Genomic DNA, 17,112 nt, shown 5'->3' with positions numbered 1-17,112 from the left:
TAGGAGGCCGTAGCTCAGAATTTGATTTAGGTGGTGTGGAAACGAACGTTAATTGGAACTAGATTAATCACTGCCTTTGGGCACGGGCAATAAGGCCAGCATTAGTAAGAGCCTGTTATGAATCCAGAAGGAGATGCACAAGCAGCGGTGGGAAAGAAATGTGAAATTTCAGTCCCTGTTCACTTTTCTTATCAATGTAGAGCAACGCAGCTCCACTGAAGCCATGAGACTGCTGTTATATCCCCCGGGATCTCAGCTGACCCGTTTGCTATACCATCTGCGAAATAACCGTTCACCCCCGGAGGTGCTTTCTTAAAGCCTTTTATTCCCAAGCACAAGAAGGAAGGTAGGACCGTGCCGTGGATGGCTGGGGTGGGAGTGGAAGGAGACGACCCTCCACGTGGGCAGCAGAAATCTTTGGGGGCATCTCAGTATCTCAGCGATGTCTCTCACTGCGACTTTTGACTGACTTTCCCTGAAATAATCCAGTTCAGATTTTCTGTAAAACCTGCTGCTTGCTGAAACAGGAAATCTTTATAGTTTTGTATAATGCTAATAGGCCACCAGAAATTTTGGCTATAGTAATAACCCTACATAGAGAATTAAAGAACGTGGACAGGATCCTCATTTGAGGTATATAGATATGAACCAGAGTGATTTCATGCGCTTTGGTAAATTAATCCAGGATCTCAGTTTGGGCGAGGCAACCACACGACCCTCAGCAAGACTTGAAAGGAGTAAAATCTCGGGATTTGTTTGGGGCGCAAAATTGGTTTCATTTTAGTTTAAGCATTTTAAGGATAAGTGAGGCAATGAGAATGATTTTTGAAGCCAGTTGTAAAGTTTTAGCTGTAAAAAGGACTGTATGATGAGGACAAAGCAGATGTTGCTTTGGTTCTATGTCTTTGTTTTGAATCAAGAAGTGGTGAATATAAAGAGTCAATCTGAGTAAAAAAGAGGTTTCACCTCTGGGTTTTCTCTCAATAATCAGAGGGAAGACTTGTTCATCTACCACACACTTAAGCATAAATACGCCTTATAGAAACAACAAGAGCAGGGAACGCTGATGCTTAATAGGAGGATTATACGATTCCAGCGCATTTGTGTTATTAGTGTACAGAAGAAATTTAAAGAAGTTAGCAAGCAAAAAGCCTGAAACCAGCAGGGGAAAAGCAATCGCCATGGTCCCACGGACGCTGGAGAAGGGTCAGAGAACGACCGATGCCACAAACACGGATACTCAGAAACACAAATGGGTAAAAGACACGGAAAGAGGAGTCCGTCTTCCTTCCTGAGCAGCAGCATGAAGGGAGAAGGGGGCTGCACTTTGGGAGGTGCCTCATGCGGAGGGAAAGCGGGGCCACGTCTCCGTCTGGGATGCATCCCACTCTCGGACATGGGAGCTGTATGGGGGCTCCTTTAGGGGGGCTTTGGGGACCTGCCCCACATGAATGCTCGCGGCAGCCCACTGAGCCCGTCTGCTCTCATGCTGTTGACACAACGGGACGCTGATAAAGGGGACAAGGAGGGTACACAGTCCAGGGCTAATTTGGACTATTTAGAGCAAATGTAATCTAAATATGGAGCCAGGAGGCTGTGCTGAGCTGGGGACTCTCCACCTTGCCAAGTTTGGGTGGGTTTGTGTTAAATTGGATGTCTGAACGTTTTTTTCTGCCCAACCCTCATCATTACATGCTTGCATAGAAAATTAAGTTACCACACCTTTAATGAACTTAATTTCCTAATTCTGACAGAGTTCCCATTGCCAGTGATTCACTCCCTACTTTTTATACACTTCGTCTGTGTAAGCTTGTGCTTTTTTTTTTTTTTTTTACCAGGCAGATCTCCATGGCCAAACACTGGACTTATTCTTTTCTTTTCTCTTTAGCTAGTTGAAACATAGTACATAATAAATTACAATCAATATTGTCTTAGAGAAGGGATTCCTCCAAAGTTTCCACTCTGGGGGGACTACAGTAAAAGCAAAACATTTCCTGACTCGTCCCTTCTGACCCTTCAGTCTTCATCTTCTCGACTCACCTCGGACTTCACCAGAAAGAGATGTCACCGAACAAGCAAACGCATTGCAGAGCGTTGCTCCTTGGACGCCAGTGCAAAACCAGTGTCTTAAAGCTCTGCAATGCATAAGCTTTGCAACGCAGCTCTTCCATGACAGTCAGTGGGAGCTGAGACCTTCATGGTTTAATACTGATGAATCCAACAGTGCTCGATGGAAACGTTTTCAGATGCTACAGAGGTTATTCTTCAAAAATGTAAATTTTATTTAATTAAGTGAAACCATTCTCAAAAGACTAATTCTGCTATACAGCATTGCTGAAAGGGTGTATTAAATGACCTGCTCTCTTGAATTCTATGAACTTAGAGTAATTTCATAGTGTCCTAATATCTGTAGAGCCTTACTGGCAGAGTGTTGGATGTGTCTTCTAATCAGAGCATTTAAATGGTACCATGTGGTAAGCAATATAATGCCAAAACAGAAAGCTCAGACAGGGAATATTCACAAAACTAACATTCTGCATACTATTGATATAAAAAAGGTGGGAAGGGGGATTATAAAAGTGTGAGGTATTAACACATAGGCTCCTTTAACCCAGTCTGATTCTCTAGTGCTACGACTACACAAAGGAGTTTATAAACCCTTTATAGTCTTCTGCTTCAGGGACCTGTTCTCAAATTTGTGGTATTTGCATGCGTGAATTAGCCATTAGTCTCCACTAGACTCATTCATATCGACGTGATTGAAATTTAGGGTTCAACCCTGCATGGTTCCTACAGTCACATTAGAGTATCATTTACTCTCTTCTCCCATTCCTATTCTTCTTTTTGTGGAAGTCGTCTGGGAGAACCTGGCTCTAGCAATGACCGTCATTGTGTTGTAAGGAAATTACAGAAATTACAGAGAATTTATCTGCAGCTGCTTGGTAAATTTGCTTCTAAGGATGCATTCTGGAAAACCAGGTTGACACTGATGCTCTGAGCCTCCCCTTCTAAAGTGCAGTTGGAAGTGTTTTGCAAGAACTAAAATTACCACTGGTACAACATATTAAACTCAATGAATTTTTGACTGTTTTTTTTTTTTAAAGGATCTAGTAAGAGGGATGTGAATAGTGTCTGCTTTCACACACACAGTGTTCTGTTACTCCCTGCACAGCCCAGTAATTTGCTTTGAAGAGAAGAGTGGGTTAATAAGAGGGGAATTGCGTTGTATGAGAAGTCCCCAGTGACATGACGTGCTCATGAACCTTCTGATTTTTCATCTGTAATGGGATATTTCCATACAAGTATTTTTGTGAGGTAAGTATAAATGTGTATTTGATGTGTCTTGCCTGTGCTAGTTATTTCTATATCTCCCCTTGCCACTATACTGCCTATTCAAAGTTATGGGAGAGCTTAACAGACTAAAGGCTAATTTGCACATGCATAATAATATCCATGTGAGACACAGCAGAAGTGTGCAATGGAAATAAATGGATATTGCACCTTTAATAGGTACTCCATCACCATGAAACTATCACAATAAATGACAGGTTATCATAAAATGCAACCCATTCTGTGGTTTTTTATTTTTAAAAAAGGTAGATTGTCAGCCATTGCTCTCAGTCATTGTTCCAGAACCTCTTTGTTTTGATGGTCAAAATCCTCATTTCAATTCCCAGCCAAAATTCATTCACTGTCAATTTACACCCAGTAGTTCTTGTTCTAACATCATCCTTCAATTCTGATAGCTTGCCTCCCACTCTGCAATTTAGTCCTAAAGTATTTCCAGCAAACAGTCATAAATAAGGGCTGTTTGAATTGCGCTTTCAGGCTCTAAAAGGTAGAGGTGACAATTTCTTCTTGTTGTAGGCAATAGTAAAAGAAACAGAGGTTTTAATATGGCCAAGATTTTACCTCCAGGGACTGTACAGCGGGTGATCCTCTGCCACCCTTCGCTCTGCCTGGTGAGCTCATGTAGCAGCCAAGTGCCAGAAAGCCACATTTGTTCCATATCGACAGCCACTGGGGGGGAAGGGGGCGGTGGGTTCAAACCACAACACAGGTCTGTCTGGAGAACCAGGCTGTCCTGCCATTTCTATTCTGAACTTGTCCAAAGAGTGCTTTCTGACTGAGGTAGTTAAATAATTGATATTTGCTTTCTGGAGGGAGAGTTTGCTGTCTTTCAACCCCGCTTTGGAGTTCTTTAAGATAAGACCAAATATTGACAAAGCTGAGGCTGAGATTAAAGTACATATAAAAAACAGTTGTGTTGCTTAGGAAAAAAAAAAAAGCACAACCAACCTTGCTGTAAACTCTTTTGGGTTAAATAAATGCTTACTGAAATGCTTACTGAAAATTTCCTGCTGATTAAAAAAATGTATGCTATTAAAGGGGAGCAGTGAGTTTCCACCTAACCAAAATACAGGATTAATTTTTTTTATCCTAATTTCCTTGATTCCAGACACACACAGGCAGAGAGATAAACCCATAGACATTTAACTGGTCAGGCACTGTCATGGTTTTCTCAGAGAGTGGTAGAAAAAAAAGAATATTCTATTACACCACAATTTATTGACCAGAATTCAGCTATCTTGATCTCTAGTTACTGGTCAAGCTGTATAAAGTATTTACTTTGAAACACTGCAGAGTGACTCGACTTTGAGCTCCCTTACCTGGGTAGGAAGGAGGAGGCAAAGCTGGGTTTGTCTCCTGGGGACTTGAGCAGGCAGTTGCTTTAGTTGTTTCGTTTTGGTATTGTCAAAAGTCAGTACTGAGCAAAGCAAGTTGGACAAACCAATGCTCAGGGAAGGTTAACTCCTATGTTTAGCTCAGGCTATAGGCACTGGAGATGGGTCACAAATTATTTCAGCAAAAGTCATGGCTCTATGAATATAACAATTATTTGGTGTGAATAGTAGAGCCAGGAACGACTGTCATATTATGCTGGGCTCAGAGGCTGTACATGCTCCATGTCTACATGGGGAAAGCTTTTAAAACCCTCCAGTCTTATTATACAGTGCTGAACATATCTTTTAGATATTAAATGTTTTGGAAATACACACCACTATCAGTTTTATCAAATACTCAGTTTAAGAAAACATGGGTAAGGTTAATACCTTTATTAATCCCTGGTGCCTACACGCTATTGTTGGTGGAAGCATGTATTAATGTCATTACAAATTTGTCCCTTTTATCCCATTCCAAGTTACTTTTCTGTACCTTGTGCACAGTATGAGGGTATCAATAGTTTCTACTATAAACAACTTGCTGACCGTTGGCTGGGTTTTTCCTGCCTTTAGACAGCAGTTGTTTCCTCTCACCTAGGGAAGCAATCCCAGGAGCTTGAAATCCTTGGAAATTGCAGGCCCGTTTCCAAACACATCCTTTTTTGTTGCTGACAGTTTTAGTCAGCTACAGACTTGCAGAAGAAATTAGTGAAAAATCAGCCCAGCCTGTGTAACGTGCCTCTTCCAATATTGTATCGAAACAATGATTTTCAGTGATTTAAACTGTTATTTATTCCCAAAATAAAAACCCTTCTCATTCCCATGTATTCTGCCTGAGTGCTGCACGGCGCAATATGGGTTGTGATGTTCCTTGCTGGCACCAGCCAGTGTTTACATCTTTGTCTGGCACCACATGAAACCACGTTTGCTTATAAACAGCCTGATATGATCAGTGAACTTATGAATGATGGATCATGGACCATTTTTATCCTTCCAAGAGGACCTGTGAATGCCCTAGGAAGGCTCCTTCTGAGATTTTTGTTGCTAGTTATTTGCTTTCCTTGGACTGCATACTCATGGTAGAAGTGATGCTGGATGTCTTTCCTATGTTGGTGATGCAGGCTTATTTCTTGAGTAAATTAAGTGTAATTTATACCTATTGCCTTGCCGTCTCGCTGTCCTGTCATCAAAAAGGTAGTGATTTGTAAGACAGCTCTGTTGGCTTATGTTGAGACCAACTGTGTGGAAATCAGCATTAGTCTATCATCATTATTAAGTATAAATTCACCACAAAGAAAATCAAGAACAGAATTTCACTTTATTTCCACCAGCATGAAACTACCTGAATACCTTGTGGAGGATTTAGTAGAATTCCCAGAAAGTTTCTGATACACATGTAAAATTAATACTTCAATTTTGATTGTGTTTATTTTTGTTTGTCACTGTGGGATTCATGCTAACTTATCTGTTCTCTTCGGGAGAACACCACCTTCATCAGGACTGATAAATATGCTGGAAGACGTAGGTCCAGATGAGGATTTTGGCTTTAGGAAAGTTTTTTTTTCCCAAATGAGATGATGGATTTGTCTTGCTAGATACGGAACAAAGTTATAAACTAAAAAAAAAAAAGAAAAAAAAAAGTGTGCAAAACAAACAAGAGAACCCTACTTTCCATTTTCTAGAAATAAATCCAGCTTTATTTCATCCAAAATCCATCAAAAAATATTTAAATTTGTAATCAAAGATAGGAGTCCGATCCAGCTGGAGTCAAAGGAGAGAGAGCGTTCTACAAAATGATAAATTATCCCATCCTAAGCTAAGACAGAGGAGTTGAATCACCATCTGAAGATACCCAGATTTCTCCATTTACTGGACAGAAGGCCCAGATGCTCTAAAATTAAGTGATATGTATCCAAATATATAACAAGACCTCTATCAAGGCAACATTGCTGATGAAAAATTAATAGAAATGTTTATACCTGTTTTAAGTTAAAAAGGAGTTTTATTGCTCTTTATCTTATCTGTCTACACCACGCTTACATCAATCTCAGGCATCATCGTTTTTGCCGATGACCTCCAGGGAAGATAAATATTCCTCTCTCCTCCTCAACACATAATTTGGCTCTGCGTTTTGTGTTGTTTTGTTCCCTCCAAAGCACTGGAGATTGGAGATTCAGCAGCAATTGTACGAGATGTGAACTTGTATGAGGTTCATTAGCACTTCCGGACCTTGCTAACACCATCTCAGTGAATCATTATTTGTTATTATACATAATGCAGTGTTTGCTTGTTGGCATAGAGATTATCCATGAAAAAACTCCAGCTTGTTCTTCCACCCACACGCCAAGCAGAAAAGCATATAATGCAACTGTTGGAAGAGACAGACTGATGACACATTACTCCTGTCTTGATGTACTTCGAATCCAAAAAAAGAAAAGGTTCCCAACAGGCAAAAGCAATAAACTAAAAGCAGGAAGGGAAAAGAACAAAGGCAATGAGTGACAAGCTTATGCTCTGGTTTCTGCCAGCTATATGAGAGATTGCTCTGGACAGTGTGAAAAAAAAAAACGGTTCACTGAAAATAGAACCAATAAATTTGGAAGCTTACCTTCAAGACAGCTGTTGTAGTCAGGAGAATCACACCTGCCTACCCCAGCAATCTCTCCTGAAAATTTGGGGTAATTGGTCAAAGTTTTTGGGGGTCTTTTTTGGGGTCTTTCACGGGGCTATTTAGAAGGTTCCAATACCCCTGGAAAATTTCAGACAGAACATGGGAATGGTTTTGTTTTGTTGATATGAAAAGTTTTTTTCCACTGTTTATTTTTTTTCAGAGCCAATCTGCACGTTGGAACAAGGAGGACTTGTCAACCATGACATTAAAATATAAGATGGGTCCAAACCAAAACCACAGATCCTGAACACCCCCAAAGTTGGGCTGATGATCTGGATCTTGTGGCTCAGATCATATCTACTTGAAAAGGTTCTTAAAAAATGTTTGATCCAACACTGAACCTGCCAGATGTCTGGGGAAGACTTAAACCATCAGCCAAATCTGGTAGCTCAATTTCCTTGTACATCACTACAGCTAAGAAGCAAACAGGGATACGGGAGGAATTTGCCAGAAGTCCATCTACCAAGGAAACCTCTCAGATGATGTTAGATGAAAATACACTGTTTTTAAATGCAAACTCAGTCCTTGCTTACGTTGGTCCCAGCTTGATTTTAAATGAGTAAGGTAGATTACTACGAGCAATGCAGAAGCATTCCTGGTCTTTTTTATTCCCATCCTCCGTGATGAGCAGATTAAGCCAAATTAAAGAGCAATGTTTGCTGGCAAATCTTTAGAAAATCTTGGAACCAAAAGTGATTCTAATGTATAAATCCCAAGGCAACAAACGTCATAAAGTTGCTTACACTGGACCACAAGTGAAAGGGAATTATTTTTATTTATTTAATCTACTTAATTACTGAAAGAGAGAGAGAGAGAGAAATCCCAACAAAACCCTCTTTCTGCACATTTGATTAGGCAGCATTCATCCATCCATCAAGAGCTCATGATATTTGGTGAGCAGTTCTTGTTTAGAGAGCCTGGAGAATGATACTAGCAGTGAAAACTAAAAGTTTCTGTTTATCCACTATTTAGGTATCATGAGGGCAGTTTCAGCACATGGCTTTCCTGGCCAGGAACACAGCGGTGACACAAAGAAGCCAGTCTCTGTAGAATAAGATAACAACCCCTGGATTTTACAGCTTAAATACTGGGCCTCTTCCACAGGCACCTAGGGTACGCGTGGAGACTGGGAAGAGAGCATTGGCTGAAGAAACGTCAGTCTTGCGCAGAGAGTTGGGAACACAAATTTGAAAACCTGATTTTGCTGTTGTTGGCAGGTGCCAACAATTCTGACCCAGCAGCAACATTTTGCACTGACTCGATTAGCATTGGACGTCACACAGAGGATACATCAGCAAACATGAACGAGCTGATCAACAGCAGCTGATTGGAGAAACGTCAGCATCGTCTCCGAGATGGGAACACAGAATTAAATAGTGATCCCACATGACACAGAAACAGAGGGAAACCTCATTTATGAAATTAAGTAGACACTTGGAGTCTGCTCACTATCTCATTTCCCACTCCTCTGTTCTTCAAAGCAGGAGGCACCAGCTTGCGCAGGATGAGGCCACTTGCAAGGTGACCTTGCTCGTCCCAGCTGAGCCGAGACACCCAGCCCCAACTCCAGCAAACCTCCCACAATCCCATCCCCGGTCCTGCACAGGGCAGATAAAATTATATGCTACCTAAAGTTTTTGTCTATAAGCAGATTAACAACCATGGGAAACATGGGAAGTATTTCATTTGAGAAGGAAGTACCAGGAAAACAGCTGAGAGAAACATAATGATGAACCTAAAAAGACAAAGGGAGGAGAGGAAGAGTAGGAGGAAAGGGAAGTGTACAAAAATGAATAAAGCGCTCTGAACTTCGTTTCAGTTTCCAGAAGTGCTCCTTTGAGTCTGAATCAAATCTTATGCCCAGATTCAAGTTATTTATGATTCGATGAAATCTTTTTGTTGATCCCCCATTCAGAGCTTTTCTGCTATCATGTTTTAAGTATAAGGATATTTTGTATTCCTTCTTGAATTGCAAACAGGAAATAGATAGGGAAAATAAAGCTAAATTCAGCCTTAAACCCTAATCTTGTGAATCAACTAGGCAGTTTTGACTTTAGAATAAAACATTAAAAATTACAATAAAATTGTAGTATCAAGTTGTAGAAACATCATCCTTCTTACTGCAAGTCCACACATCTGAAGAGGTCACTACATGAGGGTCAAATCACAGGTGATTTTAAAAATGCCATATCTTGGGGCATTTTGGGCAACTATCCGGGGTTTCTAAGGACAGAAGAGCAACACTCCTTGAGGTATTTTAAAAACACCAGCCATTTTAGGCATTTCTACTGTTTGTCTGTCACCAGCCATTTTAGGCATTTCTATTTATTGTCTGTCTTTCAATTTCATACAGGACAGTAAGCAGTTACTCAGGTTTTTTAATAGGTGTTTTAAAACTTGTGGTATGTGGTTGTTCCTGGACTGGAAGTTTCCTTGGATCTTACTGGACTAAGTATGGATTACGTGACCGTTTCAGACTGCAGGGGATTACAAACTTGCTGACTCAGCTGATGTCCTCCAATCCAATGACCCTAGACTCCTAAAAACCAGAGGATACTTTTAAGTTTTTCAAACATATAAAAGTTTCTATGTGAAATGTAAGGTACGCATTCCCCTTCCCAAAATGTTCTTCAGGAGAATGTAAATGCATGCAAATTAATCATAATAATCCATATCCACATCGATTTGGATGAGGCAGTAGAATATATACGCCCACGTGGTATTTTAGTTGAAAACAATCCCATAGAATGGGAAGCAAAAAGGAAGGTGGGCGACTTGGTTGGACTCTTAAATATTTTGTTATATTAAGTGAATTTAGCTGAGCACACATTTTGAAGGGCTGTTCTGAGGCTGATGCTAATGGCTTTGCCAAACCCCCAAAATAACTTACAAACGTAATGGTCTGAGGGATGGTTGAGCAGCATTTGCTGAATGCTAAATTCAGTTCATTGGAAAGAGGTATTTTGGCCTTATGAAAACAACCCATTTAATATGGACACATGAGCAGAATAGAATAGAGTAAAAACTTGAAGATTATTTCAACAGCAGCTGGGCTGGTATTTATGGAAACACAGTGATGTGTACAAAACAATAAGGACATTCTTGTGGCTGTGATGCCTTCATTTTTTGTTGTTCATACTTGTTGTTCTGGGTAAAAAGAGGTAGGAATAACAGGGGCTTTTTTTAGGAACAGATGTATTTTAGAAACAGTGGTTTTTTGCTTCCAACCATAAGTGAAGCTGGCTGAAGAATGAGGAGTTCCTGAGAGTTGCCAATTTGACGTATGGACCCTGTTTTCCATCTTGTCGTATGAGTTAAAAGAGAAAAATACATGATTGTATCTGCTATCCCTCTCTCAAAGTATTTGGGTAACCGCTTGTTTTAGTCTCTCTCATTAAACATGCTGTGTAACTGTGTAAAGATACCTGCAAGTCTTCTGATTCAGCAGGAAGTGGGGCTATTTCACATGGGAGTGCAGCACATTAATCTAGAAGTATATGGCAACATATACTCATACAAATCATATAGTCACGCTCGACATGGAGAGACTACAGAGCACGGCTACCCTTTGCAGACTTGTCTTGACTCTCATGATCAAAGCTCCAATCAATCACCCCAGCCCAGGCAGCCGCCCAAGCTGGGAGACGCCACGCTAGACCCAGATTGGCCTAATGGAGTCATGTCTTTAAACCAGCAAGAACCTGGCAAATGAACAAACAAAACGTGATTGTATCTTACACGGAGCCGAGGGGAGCCTCTGCCCGCTGAACGGAGGTGAGGTTAGATGGAGTGCAAGGTCATTGCCAGGTTTTCTTTGAGGACCAGAACGTCTAGGTGGCTCAACCCACCAGTGACGGCATTTGTTTTTTTCTGAAGAAAAAAGCATGGTATTGCTGTTGTGGAGATTATCAGGACTCCTGTGAGTATCTGCAGGAGAGGAAACGGAAACTGGAAATGGAAATTCCTAGCGTGAATGGTACCGGGTTCAGATCTAGGCGATAACACCTAGACAGCATCTCTTTCCACAGGAAGACTTTGACTGTCCTGCACCAAAGCTTTGTTCCTCTTGCTAAAAAGCTGTGAGGCAGTAGGGTTTCCATGTCAGTTGTCTTTGTGTTTGGAAGCCAGTCTGGATTGGTGACTTCCCCACGCCTTTTACTGATGTCTGAATAACATTGTGCATATTTGTAAATTTTTTGAGAGATTACTCACAATAAAAAGAAGACTGGTTTGTGTAACAAATCTAAGACGACAGCATGTGGAAACCAAAGCAAGTAAATAAGGCTGCTTCTTGTAACTCTTGACAATTATTGCTCACATTTGAAAGAAAGAAAAATGGGCAGTGTCTTAAATGAATGTGGGTTTTCATGTTGCCTTAGTACTTGAAAACAAGTTTTTGAACTAAACCAAAGAATAAATTTGGAAACCTGCTTCTCCAATCATGATTTTTGATCAGAAAACTTTAAAACTAGAACCACTTTAGGTAAATTTTGCTGATCTTTTAACGCAATATATCATAGCAACTACAACCCTTGCCCTCCAGAACTTCCACAGGCTGAGGAACAAGCTTTCAAGGACAGCATAGTATGTGAAATACGATGATCTCAGCTGTAATGTTATTTCCTCACAAGAAGCTGCTTCCCCGCTTATTCCCCATGTAAACAATAAACCTCCACACATGCACTACTTGAAGTTCAATAGCTCTATCACCTGCAGCTCCCAAGCTTTTTACTCATATCTATTATTGTGATGAATATAGGAACCAACTGTAATCCCCTTTTTTAGTGAACAGTGCACCTAGCATTAGCTCCAGAGAGACCATGCCACGAAGAGTTCACTGTCAAAACTCAAGCATGCAAATGGTCTGCATTTTACAGGTGGACAGCTGAGGCAGAGAGAGATTTGGGGGGGGGTTGTTTTCCTTCACTTTGGCCATCTGAAAATTAGGCATCTAGTCCAAACTAGTTACCTAAACTCTCTGTAATTAATGGAGGAGACAGACATACCCAGAAAACAATTCAACCCACTCATCTTGGACAGCTATGGGACAACAGAGGGATGATTCATCCTCCCGTTATCAAGGGAGTCTACATAACTTGGATGACTATGGATAGGTTAGATGAATCCCATCTCACCCATTTGCCCGCTGTTGTGTAACATTCTGCAGTGCAGATAGGAAACCACCCCAGACTGACTACATTTCAGTGCTAGTTTTCCTAGATGAATCCCATCTCACCCATTTGCCCGCTGTTGTGTAACATTCTGCAGTGCAGATAGGAAACCACCCCAGACTGACTACATTTCAGTGCCGTAGTTTTCCTTCTGCAAGAGTTTGATCCAAACCCCACTCAGATGTGAAGAAGTCCCCTTTTGAAGGCAGTGCCAGTTTGGCAGTGCTCACGTTCCTTGTCCTGTCTTTGCCCTGGGGCAATCAATGCTTTGAACTGAGCTCAGGAAATACGCAAAGTCTGAGAACAATTCACATGGGCTTTTATTTTCTTGGAAAGGTGTCAGCACATCACTTTAAAGTACCACAAAAAAGTTGCCACTTGGTAAAGAGAATTTGACAGGGGTAGCTGTCAAACACAATAAGAAAAATCACCTAATGTGAGGGTCTATAGAAATTGATAATTAATCTCTTAATACCAGGCAGCTGCACATACACATCTCCAGTGCCAGCCAAGGAGTGGCATAATCCAGGCAGATTTGTCCCACTATTAAAGCAGAAGGGTAGGGCAGTGTCCTTATCGCTATCTAAAGTTACTGAACAAATTTAATTTGTATTATTCATGGTGTTATAGCTGTCTAACATGACAATGGCAGATCTGTTGTGCTAGGCATTTCCTGGGGGAAAGGAGCACCCAAAGGTTCTGCTTCACGAAGGGAAGACAGACATTGAGAGACAAAAAGCTCCATCATTCAGTCTATTACACAAATAGGCAATCAGACCTTCTGTCCTTGCTTCTTTGCCAAGCTACATGCTCACAGAGCTCCCCATGAGGGCTGCAGAGCTGAGTGCTTTCAGCAGACAGCAGGAACTACAAAATTGCCTGCAGTGCTCCAGGTACCCCAGCAACGACTGGTACCAGCTGCAGCAGCAGACACCTTACAGCAGCCAGATACGGGATAACCTAACACTAAGAGAGATTTCTTTCTATATTCGGCGAGTCGGAGTTTGGACTGAGTCCCGAAGAACAAGAACATACGGTTAAATTAGCCTGTAACATTTCCAAGTGTGGTGCTGTGTATTCTCGACCATTAGTGACTTAAGTCCTTGGAAGCCCTCATCTCTCTGGACAGCACACAGATGCTCTGAAAAGGTTACCTCACATCACTCCAACTTTAGGAAACGCACGCCGAGGTAGCTTTCAGTCTCTGCCACCCACACCCCTACACTGATACCGTGATAATTCACAGCTATTCCGGTGGAACACATCCAACAGCACAAAAAACCCCTCACATTAAAACAAACAAAAACAACTAAAACCACAGTGAGCTTTAAGGGAGGAATGGATTAGAGCAACGCATGACTATTTTCCCCAACACTTCTCCCACTCACAGATACTGAATGAGATCCCAGTCTCTTATTTAACTCTGCTTACTGTCAAGACTTCGGAAAAAGGGCTACTGCAGCTTACATTTTGCAGACTTCATTGCCATGCCAGCTCACACCTTCTAAATCCCGACTCTATTTACATGAGGGTGGGGCATGTAAATCCATGGAGGAATTATTCTAACAAAGCAACCTACTGCCACCATTTGATCAGAACAAGCTTTGCAGGACAAAGTACTGAGCTTGCTTGCAAGGGCCATTTGTCTTAATTGGAGAAGTGGAAAAACATTTAATTGCATGCAAGCCTGCAGTACTCTACGAAGAAAGAAGTGTTATGCTACTGCTTAAACGCACTGTGAATATAAATTTGGGCCTGTGTCTGTCCTGGGGGCTCAAGAAAGGAAGAATAAGTAAATAGGACCAGACTGTAAATGCAGTCCCTAAAATATCCCATGTACATGACACCTAACATGCACATGCTGACCAGCCATCTCCATTATTTTAATGAGCCTTTTTTCTATTCTGATGATTGCCAAGAGTTATGCACAAGGACGAACACAGCACAAATCGCTACAAGAAAAATTGCAATCAGAATACCATAGAGGCTGTGCTACAAGGTGGAAAGCATTGAAAGGAGTAGGCAACTGACTGTTTCTTTTATTTTATCTTTTTAGTGTTTTTGATGCCGGAACCATCCAATGAGCAAGCTATGGAAACATCATCATCTCAGAAAATAAAAGAGTGCAACTGAGCAAGGGGAGGTCATTGCATTTCCAGTAACGCGTGCCTAGAGGTAGGCACAATGTGCATACATACCCGGGAATTTGAAAAAGCCCTTTTGGCACTTAAAGCCTGTACGAGGTGGTACGAGAGTACCAAGAGTGTGAAGCCTGAGCGAGCTTTGTCACTGAATTCAGATCAGATCGGTACACAGTGAACATACCATCCTTTACCTTTTCAGATACTATAGCACTATAGGTCAAAGACAGCAAACTTCACACCCTTAGGAGCCACCTGAAGTCCCAGCCAAGCACTGGGGTATGGTGCCAAGGAGCCATGTTTGTGCTGCGCTGACCTAATGGGGCTTTGCCTTCCCCCCCAGACACACTCAGACCAACGCTGCCAGTCTGGGATCCAGCTGTCCTGGAACAAGGTGCACCATGTCCATTTGCTGAGCCACCATTCAGTCGCTGGTGCCCTCCGGTACCAACCGTGTGTTCTTTAGCCATGCTTTGGACAGTTTCTCATATCAGCATGTGCATGGGTAGCAAGAGGAGTAGCGGTGATCATCTCACTTACAGTCCTGTAGCTGCCTCTATGCTGGCTTTGCAGACCTCTGCTCTGAAGTACATTTCTGTTTCTATAGCTCTCCGCGTGGTTTTGAATCTTAGACAGCCCTGGTAAGACGATGATCTAAACTGACCTAAATTCCAGGTCAAGCAAAATTTAGGTTAATTTCACTGATGTCATTTTTAAATTCTAATTGGCATAAACTCTCTGGGGCAGGGACTTTTTCCAGGGAGTGCGTGTACAAGTTAAATCCACTGATGGAGTCTCACACAGTCTCCGAAACCCCTGACTTCCAAACTTTTTTGTATTTACCCTTTATGCATTCATATCAGGGTGTTTCCTTCCTACCACCTCAGGAAAAAAAGAGGCACACACACACTCAAAAGAGGGGACGAAGTGAGCGATGCTAACAGAGGCCTGCCAGAAGCAGCCATTTCTGCAGATTGAAAGATCAGGAAAACATAAATGCAAACAGAGAGCCCATTAAACACTGGTGGAAAAATGGAAGCCCTGGAAAGTCTCCAATATAACTAAAAAGCAGTCCAGGACTGGAGTGATTCTGTGTTTGTTTTCTGTCCATTTTTCATGGTTTGCTCATTGTCACTTCGAACCCTCCCAATATCATTAATAGAGCTGACCAATGTTATTTCTAAGAAAAATATTTTCATTGAAAAAAAGACATTTTCCTGAAAATAATTTTTCTGAACATGGTGATATATTGTTGAAATACTCCTTTTTCTATAAACAATTGACTTTTTTTAAGCAATGTTTGTTGAAAATTTTACTGGAATTATTACCAAATCTTTGTCAATTAATCACGTATATGGCATTTTTACTTTACAAAATATGTTGGAAAGAAGTGCAAAACAGGGCCATCTGTAATGCGATGAAATGCAAGCAGTGTTGCTTGCGGGAGCGCAATAGTTCACGTTTTAAAGTTTTGAGTGGTTCTAACAATCATCCCAAAAATTCATGCTATTTACAGTACTGCGACTCAAGTACGTGCTGACAAGGAGGGGAAGGCTGCTCAGCAAAGCTTTATTTTAAATGGGCATCTTTGAACTCCTGTTCTGGCATCCTTGCTACACTCCTTCTTGGAGGCATTGGGTGGACGGACTTTTCTTTCCCATCCCACCAAAATTGCATCTGTTTTCCTCACTTTCCCACTTCCAACACAGATCGGCATTGAATATGCCAAAATTTCCCTGTTTTCATCCTTTTTCTATCATGCTATTACCTTTCGGATGCTCAGCTCCACCTACGGACTAATTAAATTCATAAAACTATCTTCAAATTAGTCTTACGGGAAGGTTAAGAAGATAACATGGGACACTAAGACACATGGGGATGGATAGCCTGGGAAGAGCTCAGTGCTTCCAAGACCCCAGAAACCTGGTCAAAGTGATGGGGACTGAACTGGTGTCCCCCAGGGCAATGCAGGGAGGTGGTTCTCCAGCTGGGCAACATCCACCCTGGGGCAGAAGCATGTCACCCATGGGCAGAGTGAGGTGGGACTACCCCAGGTAACACAGGAATTAGGTGTGGCAAGGGAAAAAAAAAATTAGGAGTAGCCAGACATACAGGGGATGAATTGTGACTAGTTTAGGGGGAAAGGAGGCTCTGCAGCTACGTATTAAAGAAATATCTTAATCACAGCAATAGCTTAATTTTGTGTGTAATTACAACTCTGCTCTTCCCTCGGTCCCCCACCCTGTCAGTAGTTAATTTTGCACACACTGCGTGCACATTAAATATTACCTTGCCATATACATGGGGTGCTTATTGACACAGATGCAGTGCACTTTAAAACGGGAGGAGAGGGGGAAGGGAATGGGGAAGCACTGGAGCCAGGACACAGGGCCCAGCCCCACTGC

The sequence above is a fragment of the Aptenodytes forsteri genome, unplaced genomic scaffold, assembly GCF_000699145.1.
Source record: "Aptenodytes forsteri isolate BGI_AS27 unplaced genomic scaffold, ASM69914v1 Scaffold86, whole genome shotgun sequence".
NCBI lineage: Eukaryota > Metazoa > Chordata > Aves > Sphenisciformes > Spheniscidae > Aptenodytes > Aptenodytes forsteri.
The sequence above is the reverse complement of the archived record's forward strand: the minus strand, read 5'-3'. Positions refer to the sequence as shown.